Source organism: Rattus norvegicus, chromosome 10 (assembly GCF_036323735.1).
Source record: "Rattus norvegicus strain BN/NHsdMcwi chromosome 10, GRCr8, whole genome shotgun sequence".
NCBI lineage: Eukaryota > Metazoa > Chordata > Mammalia > Rodentia > Muridae > Rattus > Rattus norvegicus.
In genome coordinates this window covers 80,368,674-80,380,457 of record NC_086028.1, presented here as the reverse complement: position 1 = coordinate 80,380,457, position 11,784 = coordinate 80,368,674, and the positions used below count along the sequence as shown (strand labels likewise).

Sequence of the window (11,784 nt, the reverse complement as noted above, 5' to 3'; positions counted from 1 at the left end):
TCTGCTCCGACGACTGGCCTGGGCCCCTTTTATACCATCCTGATGGAGGAGGGCTGGGAGGAACCCTGCCTCTTGGAGAGGGGGAGCCAGCAGCCCGGCCCCCAGCCAATCAGAACTGCCTGGCCCGGCCCCCAATTTGGAACGAAGAGGGGGGAGGAGGGAAAGGAAGGGAAAGGAGTCCACCCAGCCCCCTCCCCCCTTTGCAATTCTGCCACCCTTGTCCCCCAGATCTACATGGGCCAGAGGTGCTATCACTGAGTGTGGCTGGGCCCTCGATATACTGATTGTGGGTAGGGGATGCCCCTTGCACTTTCCTTCTGGGACCTCAAATCAGAAGGATGTAGAATTGGGAATCTGAGTTGGGGAACATTACAAAGGGTTCAGTGTCAGGCACAATTGGGAAAAGGTCCTCTTGGCCATGTCTCATAGTCTTTCTGGCATCCTTGGGAAGACCTAAGGAAGAATAAGTTAGGCAAGCATCTCTCCAAATCCGAAGAACCAGGCAGCTAAGCAGATGTGACTGTTAGAGGGAGGAGAATACCTCATGGTGTGGGCCCAGGTATGCAGGGTAGGACTATTTGGGAACAAATTAGACATCTCTTCACAGATACTAAGAGTCAGATATGTGGTTGTTTGAAAGGAGTGGGGTGGCTATCTGTTCTGCCATGAATGTGGCTCCATGAAAGACCCACCTTTCTCCAGCCCCAGGTGTAACAGAGGGAGACATCTCTGAGGATTAGGCTTGGGGAGAAGTTTGACATCCTTGTCCTTCCAGAAGAAACCTTCTGCGTTATGATGGGCAGCCGTGTGGGCAGGGGGGTTTCTGAGTCCTTAAAGCTGTGGCCTGGGTCTTCTTGTATAAACTCTTTCCTGACCACCTCCATCCCAGGGCTGGAATTTGCTACAGGAGGCCTGTGACCAGGGATGTCTTAGAAAAAGGTCTTGTGTCAGCTGTGGCTACAGCCAGGAATTGGTTAGAGGCCCTCTTAGGTAGCAGTATCAATCCAGAAAGAGCAGGTAGAAGGCATTGGCCATAGAGCCGTGTTCTCTCTGTAGAGAACCTGCTTTCCTTACTGTACTTGGATCTGGTCTGGGGACACCTAGGTGAACTCGGTGTGTGGCAGAAACTTGTTTTTGGTAGCTGAGTGACTTTATTTGAAGGCTACTCCTCATGTCCTCGCTTCTTTGCTGAAAATCTCAGCCATTGTTCCCCACCTCTGCAATCAGGAAAGGGTCATTTGTCGTCCCCCAAGAAAAGTGGCTTATATTTAAATGTGTCCCTAAAAGACAGTGTCCTTTCTTTCCCTGGGCTCCCATCAACCCTGCAAAGGTGCTCTGCCTGACCCCCACTCTACTTAGGAACTTCATTTTGTTAAACTGTGTGGGTGGCAGGGAAGCATAGGGGTCTCCTCTCAGGGCCCATAGACGTCCTGTATCACTTCCCCCACAGCCGTCTTCAGAGCTGTAAACGTGGAAGCAAGGAGTCCCGCCTCCTCCAAACCATCCAAGATTCCATTGCTCCCCCCCCCTTCACGCCCTCCCTGAGCTAGTTTTGTGCAACGAAGGCAAAGAAAAAAAAATAAAAAAGACCAAGGGAGCAGAAGGGGAGGGAGCCACGTCGCTGGCCGTGGGCAGTTAGGCTAAGCGGTGCGGGTGGGGTGGCAGAGGGAGACTGCAGAGGCTATAATTAAAGGGAAAAATATAGAGTTTCCAGAGAAGCAGAACTGGAGACAGCAATGGAAGGACAGGACTTCATCAATTATCCCAACCATGTGGCAGTGACTTGTGGCCCAGGATCTGCCCCCGCCTATGCCAGTGCCTGTAGGGTAAGGCTGGGGCTGAGAAGCTGAGATGGTAGTTCCGGAACTCAGTAAAGTCCTGCCTTCCACAGTGGTCAGTTCCAAAGGATGCCCACTCCCTAACAGTGGACGGGGATGGTGTACATCAGAGGGAATAGGTGTTCAAGGCAGTTGTCTAGGGTAGGGTTCCACGAAGCACTACACAGTGTGATCTGCCCACTCTTTGTTGGGTTTTGTATTGGGAAAAGCACTTATCCAAAGCTACTTTTCCCTGCTCCTGATCTAGCACCCCCCCCGCCCCCCAGGCTCATCTGGAAGAAGAGACAAGAGCCTAACAGGTGTGGACTGGTGACTGCCACATCAAGGGTCTGGGGTTCTGGTGGAGGCTAGGAGACTACTAGAATTGGGGGGGGGTGCTTGACGTGTCTGTGCCGTGTGACAGCCTTCACCCCATGTCTGACTCCAGGTTTTTGCCCCAGGAGTTGTGGGCAGTGGGTTCCAAGCTTCCTTTACACGTGGCATGGAGCTGAAGCTCGGGACCTCCTCTGCCACTTCTCAACTTGAAACGATTGGCGGGTACCCAGCTCAGAGATGTGTCTTTAATTTCTGCAGCATGACAGCGAGAGGAAGAATGTGCTTGGGGTCTCCTCCCAGCCTGGCGGGGCCTCCCTGGCCAGGCTGAGGGCTGGAGACTGGGGGAGGGGGAGTTGGAGCTGGGAGAGGGAGGAGACTCGCCACGCCACCTCATCTTTAGGAAACTCTGAAGCCCTGGCTTCTTGTGGAATGTAGGGCTTTGTCCGGCACTTGGAGTGTAGGGGGAGCAAAAGCCAGAATCTCCACCCCCCCACCCCCAAGAATGGTAAAGTCATCAGCAGTTGGGGGAAAAAATTCCTCAAGAAGAAAAACAGAAAGAGGAAAGTGCTGAGCTCTGAGTTCTGTCTCTCTCCAAATTTCCCCAAATGTTTCCCCTCATGAGGGAGGGAGAGGACCCGTCTGGGCTCTGAAGTCTGGAACAGGAGCAGAGGCTGCCCAGGTATAAATGTACCAGGTAGGGCACATACCCGGGTCTCCTCTGCACTCCCTTCCCAGAGGTTCCAGTCCCTACTTGAGGCTCTCTTGCTTTTCTCACTCAAATCCTCCAGAAAGTTCTTCTGCCCCCAGCCTTGGCTGCAGACCAGGGATGGAGAACTGGTCTCTTGGGAGAAGGGCAGGGGAGAGAGAGAGCGAGCAGCTGTATGTGGGGGTGGGCATTTACGTCTGGAGTAAAGGGCACGGGGCATGAAGCATACCCCACCCTCCATCACAAAGCCCTACAGTCTCCAGACAGGGGTACCCAGAGCAAAATCTGTGGGTGGATCCTAGGTGTGTGGGTGGCTTTCTTCTTCCTTGTCTTCTGCACGGCTCAGTCTGGGTTCCCCCAGCTCACCTCCAATCCTACTCCTTCCTTCTGAGCATTTTCTTCCTGTCTCCCTCTCTGCTTTCCTGGTTAGTCCAGTCAGAAGTGTGTAAGAAATCCCTGGTCGGGTAGTGGTGGTTCACGCCTTGAATCCTGAGCACCCAAGAGGCAGAGGCAGGCAGATCACTAAGTGTGAGGCTAGCCTGGTCTATAGAGTGAATTCCAGGACAGTCAGGGCTACAAAAGGAAACTCCATCTCAGGAAAAAGAAAAAGAAAAAAAAAAGAAGAAGAGAGAAAAGGAAACCCTTGAAATCCTTGGCTTCTATATTCTAGATTTTGGAGAAGAAATGATATGAGGGGACCCCAAGAACATGGAGACTGAAGTGTGTGTGTGTGTGTGTACACATGGAGTTGTCCCCAGAGAAAGCATGGGGGCGGGGGAGCTGAGGGCTAGAGTCAAGCCTTGAGCACCATCTTCATTTACTCCCTAGAGGACCCCTTCTACCCCAGCTCTATCTTTCTTCTTCCCCCTTCCCTTCCCTTTTGCATATCTTTTCCCCCTACCCTCCGCTCCTCTCCCTCAAACTCTCCTCATGCATTTTTCTCAGTGTCCTCTCTTTCCCTCTGCCCATTGTCCACACCTCTGCCCACACATTTTTTTCTCCTTGGTCTTCCCTTCTAGCAACCCCGTTTGGCGTCTCTGCTCCCAAGTCTCTAGTTCTCCAGTATCTGCATCCTTTCTCAAAAGGATTCCAGTTCAAACTACAAGGATATAAATGCAAAGAATCCAATGAGGCTTGATTTTCAAGTTTTAGAGTATGTGTATGAAGAGCTAGGTAGGGAGATAATGTTTGATAAATGTCAGGGGCTCCTATCCAGGTATTGTCCCATTCTCCACAGATGCCTTCAGTCTTACACTTATGTACCAGCTGCCAATGATCCCTCATTAGGGGTCTGGAGTTTTTCAGGTGAGGGGCCATCTTAGGGGTAAGAGAAAAACTCGGTCTACTCCCCTGTGTCAGCTCTGAGGAGAGGACCGGCTGGACAGAATCTGTCTTGCAGCAGAAAGAATCCAGTATAAAGGACGATGTCATGGTCCCATCTTCTTCCTCATAGCCTCCCCAACCCCTGCCACTTCCTCTGCTGAGGACTCAGGGTTCCCTTTCTGATGTAGTCACCCCACAGCGCTTAAACATCAAGGGTTTATCATCTTGGGAGTCAGTGAGCTGCAGAGACCCTGTGGCTGCCCCTCACGCATCTTACGTCTGGTAATGAGACAGACATAAATCTCATAACCAAAGACTTGCAACAGACCAGGTTGTGAATGAGGGTCTGCCCTAATCTTGGGACTCTGGGCAGGTACATGGCTGAATAGAGATGGGTTAGGTAAGGAACAGATGCAAGTGGGGAGTTGAGTTGGTAGATGTGGCAATATAGTCAAAGGTTCTGGTACAGGCAGGTTTCAGCTACTCAGGGAATCTCAAGAAGGCTACTGCAGTCATGTTGACTGTTTTTAATCCCAGCACTCAGGAGGCAGAGGCAGGTGGATCTGAGTTCGAGGCCAGCCTCCTTGCTCTATGGATAGCCAGGGGTATACATTGAAAGCCTATCTTGGGGGTGCAGGGGAAGCTAGGCTAGTAGGCTAGTGCTGAGCATGGTAAGCAGATCAGGCAGCCAAGTGCATTCAGTCCCCTATAGAGGCTCTGAGACTGGAGGGATCACAATTAAGCCTGTATCTGTGAAAAGTCACCACGGTCCCTGGATGGAGTGGGCTCCAAGCAGGCACCGTAGAGGAGTGGCTGAGAGGTGCCAGCGTGGCCCAAGTGAGGAGACGTGTACCAGGTTGGTGAGAGAAGGAACAAACCAGAGGAAGATGGCTAACAGACAGGCGTTAGGTTCCACCTAGAGCAGATGTGGGGTTGAGAGATGAGGGGTGGGAATGACTGGTTCCTGGGTCTGTCTGGGACACAACAGTGAGGCAAGAAGACCCTGAGTTGGGTGTCTTCTGGCAGACACTCTAGCTGATTCTATTCAACTGAATGATTCTGCAGGCCTCTGGGGATCAGCCCTGTGCTGGGAGAGTATTGGGACCAACAGCTTGTACCCTTAAGGGAAGGGAAGCAGGGAGGTCTGGGAAATGTAAACAAAAGTGCATCTGGCCAAACCCACTGGCTGTGTATTATTGACTGCTTCATGCTCTGAACTTTCTCTCCCCATTGGTAATATGGGGTAAGTGATTATGCCTCATACTCACTGGTCTTGAAAGGTAAAGATAAGCCTCCTGAGAGACCCAGGGATTAAGGACAATGCCCTGGGGGTGGAGGGTGGAGGATGGAGGGGGTAGGCTTCAGGAGGAGCAGGAGAGGCTTTAGAGCCAGCCTGGGAGTGCAGGCAATGATGCTGAATGCACCATTTGGAGAGGGAGGTACAGTCAGTTCAGAAAGGGAGGGGATGGGCTATGAATGATGACAAGCGGACAAGGGGTTGGACAAGGCTAGACGAGTCAGCTGGAGCTGATGTCTAGAGACCCGGAACTCTGGATTCTTCGTCCTAAGCGTCTCAGAGAGTTGGCGACCACTTCTGAGCAGGGCCTGGCTGTGACTTTTGACAGAGACTTGTCCAAAGCACTTTGACCTCCATGACATCAAAAAGACTCAGATATAAAGCTGGCGTCCTTGAACCCGGGAGGGGAGTTCTGAGAGTGGGAATGTGTGTTTGGGACTAACAGGAAGACCCAGCAGGAGAGTAGACAGGAGTTTGCCCCGCCCCGGCAAAATTACTGTCCAGCCTTTGCTGAGTTCCAGGGTTTTTAGGGTCTGGAGGTTGAAGTATCAAAATAAGTAAGACATGTTGCTGGGAAAAAAGTGTGTGTTCACGCCCCCACCCCCACCTCCTTAGTGGCGCGGAGGGGACCTCTGAGGTCCAGAGTAGGCAACTGACTCTCCGTGGCCACACAGCTGAGACCCAGGGCTCTCTCTGAGATCCAGTCTTTGTCATCTTTTTCAGGCCTTCCAGAGTTCACTCTGCCCATCTACAGAAGCAGCTGAGGTGGGAGAGGACGGCATGAGAGACAAGACCACCGTATCATTCCAGCCCCAATCGGAGAGTCCCAGACAACAGCTCCAGGCTCTCAGCTGGGCCCTGTGGCCCGAGGGGGAAGGGAGCATGGTGGGCAGGGAGGAACTGCCACCTGGAAGGGCTTGATGGGAACCAGCTGGCTGGGGTGGGGCCTTGGGAGTGTGGGTTGCGGGGAGGGCGGGGCCGGAGGCCACAGTGGGCGGGCAACTGACAGCTCAGGGCTGGGAGTGGCTGCTGGAGGCCCCCACCTTCCCTGAGGCTGGAGTCCAGATGCCTCCACAGCCGTCCAGGCTCTTCCAACCCGCTGACCTCATTCCCAGCTCCCTCCCGTGCAGCCCCCCTCAATTGTCTGCCACGTAGACTGGAGCCTCAGCAACAATCTCCGTAGGGGTGGCTGCGAGAGGAGCCAGGCACACTTAGCCCAGGAAACCTGCTAAGCCGGAGGGAGCTAGGGAAGGTAGCTGTGACCACTCGGTGCCTCAGTTTCCCCTCCCCAAACACGAGTCCCAGTGAATGGAGAAGAGCGAGGTGTGAAGCGGGTTACAGTTGCTAAACAAGACTCAAGGTGTTGGGGGACCCTAGAGGTCACCCCAACCATCCCTCAGTGTCTTGGGTCTGGAGTGTATTGCTCTCAAGAAGGGGCAGAGGTGCGTGCGCAGGCTGGGGGTGTGTGTGTGGGGTCCCTCCTTTGTCAAAGGAAGTTCCCAGAAAGTTTGAAATCCTTTGTGAAATCTAGGCCCCCCCCCCCCCCCCCGCCACCTCAGGCTGCATTAGGCTACAATTTGCCATTTTATAGCAGAGATATAGTGAGACGAATGTAGTGTCCTCTCCCTAGGCACCTTAGGGACCTCACCGTGAGTCCCTGGACTGAGCTCTCTCTACCTCTGACCTCTGTTTCTCCCTTGCCTCCCTGTCTCAGAGTGAGTGTCCCAGTTGACCCTGACTGACCAGGAAGCCATCCCCATTCCTGCTGGCCCACAGAGTTCCAGGCTTGTGAGTCATCGGGGAATGTCTGTTCTGCCTGCAGCTCCCAAACTCTAAGCCAGGGACCCTCTTGTTTGACAGGAGTCCTGGAAGCAGAGAGGAAGTCTTGCTTAAAGGAAATCCACAAGTGAGCCAGAGGGCTTGGCCTCTCCCAGAGACGGTCCCTGCCTAATGGCCGGCTTCATCCAAGGTGGGGGAGCGGCAGGTATGGAGGGGCTTAGGACACTTTAGTGTCTGACCTGGCTGGGGGGGGGGAAGCCATGAGCCTGGACCCTTCTAAAAGAATCCCTGAGCCCTGTGAGGTCACCTCCCAGCCCTCCTGCCCCTCTCCACAGCAGTGAGTCCTGTCTTCTTCAGGCAGACTGGAAGACATCTGGTTGGTGCAGTTCAGCGGCAAAGGGGGTTGGCTTTAGGGGAGTTCCCGATCCCAGGGCCTTCAAGGGACTCAGGAGCTTCACCCCTTACTCCCCTCTCCTTCCCAACCACGGCCAGGATGAGTTGGCTCTCTAGCTGTCAGCCTAGTGCTAGACTGACCTGGTAACTCTAGAGGGATTCATTTCTCTGCGCCTCCGTTTCCTTATCTGAAAAATATGAATACTGAACAGAAAAGTTCCTCCCCTCAAGTTGGACTGTTACTTGAGGAGCAGACAACAGACAGGCATAGTGGCCCATGCCTTTAGTCCCAGCACTTGAGAAGTAGAGGCAGATGGATCTCTGTGAGTTTGAGGCCAGCCTGGTCTACATAGTGAGTTCCAAGCCAGCCAGCTTCATGATGAGGCCCCATTTCAAACAAACAAAATAAGCAAACAGAAAAACAAAAGAGAACCAGACATACACTGGCTCTCTCTTCCTTCCTCCACTCTGCCCTTCTCCCCCCCATCCACAGTCCTCATCAGTAAGGACGTACAATCTCTGTTTCTACCTCTGACAGTGCTCCTTATCTTCTTATCCAATCACCTTCTCTCCCTTTATCACCCACCTCCTCCGGGGGTTACTGACAGATCATTGACAAGGGCAAGGAAAGGGGAGGGGGTGAGGAGAGGTGTGTAGGGGGTGGGAGGTGGGGGGAGGCTCAAGTTTGAACTCCAGTGTCAGCTCTGGTCAGGACCACTCCCCAACTTCAAGAGCCTTCAGGCTCCTCTGAGGTTTGTGAGGACAACACAGAGAGATGGGGTGCTTTTCCCTACGTACTGGGGGCATCAAAGCATCAGCCCTTACTTTTTCTTCCCTGCAAACCATTAGTGAAAAAACCTGTCCCCTTTGCCTCCCGGGGCTTAAGCATGACCATTGGAGCAGCTTGCCTTGGCTACTGCCTGAAGCTGCTCCCTTCTAGGAACTTCTGCCTCAGGGAGCCCATCCCGTCAGCTCTGAGAAGGGGTGTTCCAGAGGATGAGCTATCTGCTGGCTCCGAAAGGCGTGGGAATTGGGCGGCCAGCACAGCTAAAACCAAACATCTGTACCAGGCTGTGCTACAAGCACTTCACACGTTTATATTCCCGTTTGTACTCACACAAAGTCCCCGGGGAGGGTGTGCTTACTGTCTGCAATGTCAGAGAAAAGAAAGGCCCAGAGAGGCTAAGCCAGCTGTCCCAAGTCACAAAGCCAAGAGTCAAAATTCAAACTCTGACGGCCCGGCTCCAGAACCCTCCCACTTAACTGCTACTCTTGGTAGGGTCCCACAGACCCAGGATAGACAGTGAAGGGCACCATTGCACCTACTTGGAAGAGGCTGCTATGTCGGCAGACAGGCTCTCCTGTGCACACTCACCCAGGGAGATTGCAACTTAGAACCGTTAGAAATGGACAGACATTTCCTAGCTGCAGCGGCTAGAAGAGTCTGCCTCTCTCTCATCATGGAGGATGGCTGTAAAAAAAAAATGACACATTGGGCTGGAGGTATGGCTCAGTGGTTAAGAACACTGACTGCTCTTCCAGAGGGTCTGAATTCAATTCCCAGCAACCATATGGTGACTCACAACCATCCTTAATGGGGTCCGATGCCCTTTTCTTGTGTGTCTGACGAAGAAAGCAACAGTGTGCTCACATAAAATAAATAATACAAAAAACAAATCAAACAACAACAAAAAAAAAATCCCAGGACACATCCCGAAGCATCTCCGTGAATCCTCACAGCCCTGACATACCTTAATGTAGCCTTAATAGCTCTGTGGCATACAGAGACTAAGGGAGGCCTAGCGGGACTTAGGCAAACCCATGACAGCCCAGGGCTGTCTGAGGCAGGACATAGTCACGACCATTTGGGCCATGGTCTCCTGTGTTCCTTGCTTGCACATCTATCTACACAATTCCTGCTGCGGAATGTGTCTATGTGAGGAGACTGACAGCTTGCAGCTGGGGTGCAAGCAACCTTTTCTTCCTTCTCACTGAAGACTCCCCAGGAAAGTCATAGGCTTGCCTTATACATGCCAGGAAGCCCCCTGCTGGGGTCAACCCAGACGGGTAGTGATAGATGTTCTTCCCCTTTTGCCATCAGCCTAGCTACTCTGGCCGCCTACCGCACATGGGCACCTCAGTTAAGGGTTCTTGAGTGTTTTCTGGTGCCAGGCACCATTGGTAGGTCAGTGAAAGTCACAGCAATCCTGTGGTGTGGGTTTTATTTGCATTTTTATAGAAGAGTCAGTCTCAGAGGAATGAAGTGCTTCAGGTCACACAGCTAGGGAGCTGCACAGCTGAGACCAGAGCATAATACTATTATGTAATAGTTATTATAATATAATATATAAATATATTATAATTAAATCATAGAAACATAATACATAACATATAATAGTGTGCTAGTATAATCTCATTCTCTGATGCTGATGGGGTGTTTATGTTGCAGAGCCCACAACTGCTGACTGTTTTTTTTCTGTGTCCTTCGTTAGGCACACACAGGTGAGGGCCTCTCTTTCTCTGTCTTCTCCTGACTAGCAGGCTTCACGGTGGATGGGCTGGGCTTGCTCTTACCCTCCTCAGTAGCAAGTCTCCCTCGTAAGAGCCTAGGACCTATGAGTCTCTGGTTCCCAAACATTTGACACCTAGTGAGGGAAAACTTTGAGTGGTGCCTGAGCGGGAAGCTGGAGACCAGGAAATGTAACGGGGTGAGTTTCTAGAGACGAGGGCTGGGATCAGGGAGCCGGGACACATCTCTCAGCTTCTGGCTCCATTATGAACTTATGCTATCGTCTGGTCTGTATCCTCCTGAGACAATGTCTGTGGAAGCCAAAAGAGAGTATCTGATTTTCTGGAGCCCGGAAGTGCAGGCGGTTGTGAGTTGCCTGATGTGGGGGTCTGGAAACCAAGCTCATGTCTTCTGCAAGAGCAGCAACTCCTTTTAACTGCTGCCGAGCCCGTCTCTCCAGCTTCTGTGCAGTTCGTTTTGGTTGTCCATTTGATGGACCTGGAGATTCCCCAGCGGTTAGTAGTATAGCTTATTTCTGGGCATGTCTGTGAGGGTATTTCCAGAGAGAATTATCCGGAAGTTGGGAGACTTCTCCTGAAAGTAGACAACACCATCCCATAGGCTGGGAGCGTGGATGAAAGAAAAAGGAAGCCCAATGTGGCAGGCATTCCCTCTCTGCTGCCTGGCTGCTCTGTCCCCTCACATCCACCTCCTGCCCTGTCACCCCAGACCTGCAGCGATGGGACAGTTGATCGTGGAAGGAATCGGTGAGCCCAAGCAGATCTTCCCTCCTTCAAACCTTTTCAGGTATTTGCAGTATGGCGGACACATGTCCTCCATAGACCGTCTCTTCAAATTTGTTGTTCTGTTGATGCCCGCCATCTGTCTTGACTCCCTCTTGTCTTCCAGGGTACCCTCATCACTTACCAGTTTCTCTGTGCCCTGTGGGAACAGGAGAAGTTGGAAGTGCAGCCACCTATAATCAGAATGGACATCTATGCCTGAGTGGGGCCCATTCCTTGTGGGGCGGGTCAGAGGGTCTAGGTCAGCCCCAGGAAAGATCAGGGCCCCTGCGTGCTCACGTGTGCGCAATGTACTGTAGTATATATACAAGTATACACGTGTATAGGCGAGTGGGGGTGTCACCTGCCCATATATGTGTATGTGAAGGCCAGGGGTCAATGTTGGTTGTCTTTCTCACTTGCTTGTCACTGGGGAGATTGGCTGTCTAATAAAAAGCACCCAGAATCTTCTTGTGTCTGTCTCCCAGCACCGAGATGTAGCCACAGTGCCCTGCTTTTTCCATGGATGCTGGGGAATTTAAGCTCGGTTCTTTGTGCTTCATGCTACCCTCTGAGCTACCCCACCCCCACCCCCCAGTCATCCACTCTTAGCTTTTTTTGAGGTAGCTTCTCTCTATGTATTCTTTGCTGGACTACATATTCCACGATGTAGACCAGGCTGGGGTCAAATATGGGAATGCTCCTGCCTCTGCCTTGGGTATACCTACCACCATCCTTGGATCAATCTGTATGTCAGTTGGTGCTAGAGCGAGAGGCGCCAGGAGCCCTGACATGTGCAGTCTGGAAGGTATGGGGAAAACACTACAACTGTTTAAAAGCTC

At 52.2% G+C, this 11,784-nt stretch overlaps 1 long non-coding RNA gene across 12 annotated transcripts; it reads left to right on the top strand.

Annotated features, from left to right (window-relative positions):
• Positions 1 to 2,596: 2,596 nt before the first annotated feature.
• Positions 2,597 to 11,412, top strand: LOC102556395 (uncharacterized). 12 transcript variants are annotated; one of them, XR_010055446.1, is made up of 6 exons: positions 2,597 to 2,847; positions 6,203 to 6,364; positions 7,340 to 7,448; positions 10,101 to 10,153; positions 10,890 to 10,967; positions 11,070 to 11,412. It is a non-coding gene; the product is annotated as an uncharacterized LOC102556395 (long non-coding RNA). The 12 variants fall into 12 exon arrangements; XR_005490708.2 differs by having other exon boundaries at positions 2,598 to 2,847; positions 6,203 to 7,448; XR_005490705.2 differs by having other exon boundaries at positions 2,598 to 2,847; positions 6,203 to 7,463.
• The last annotated feature ends 372 nt before the right edge of the window (positions 11,413 to 11,784 follow it).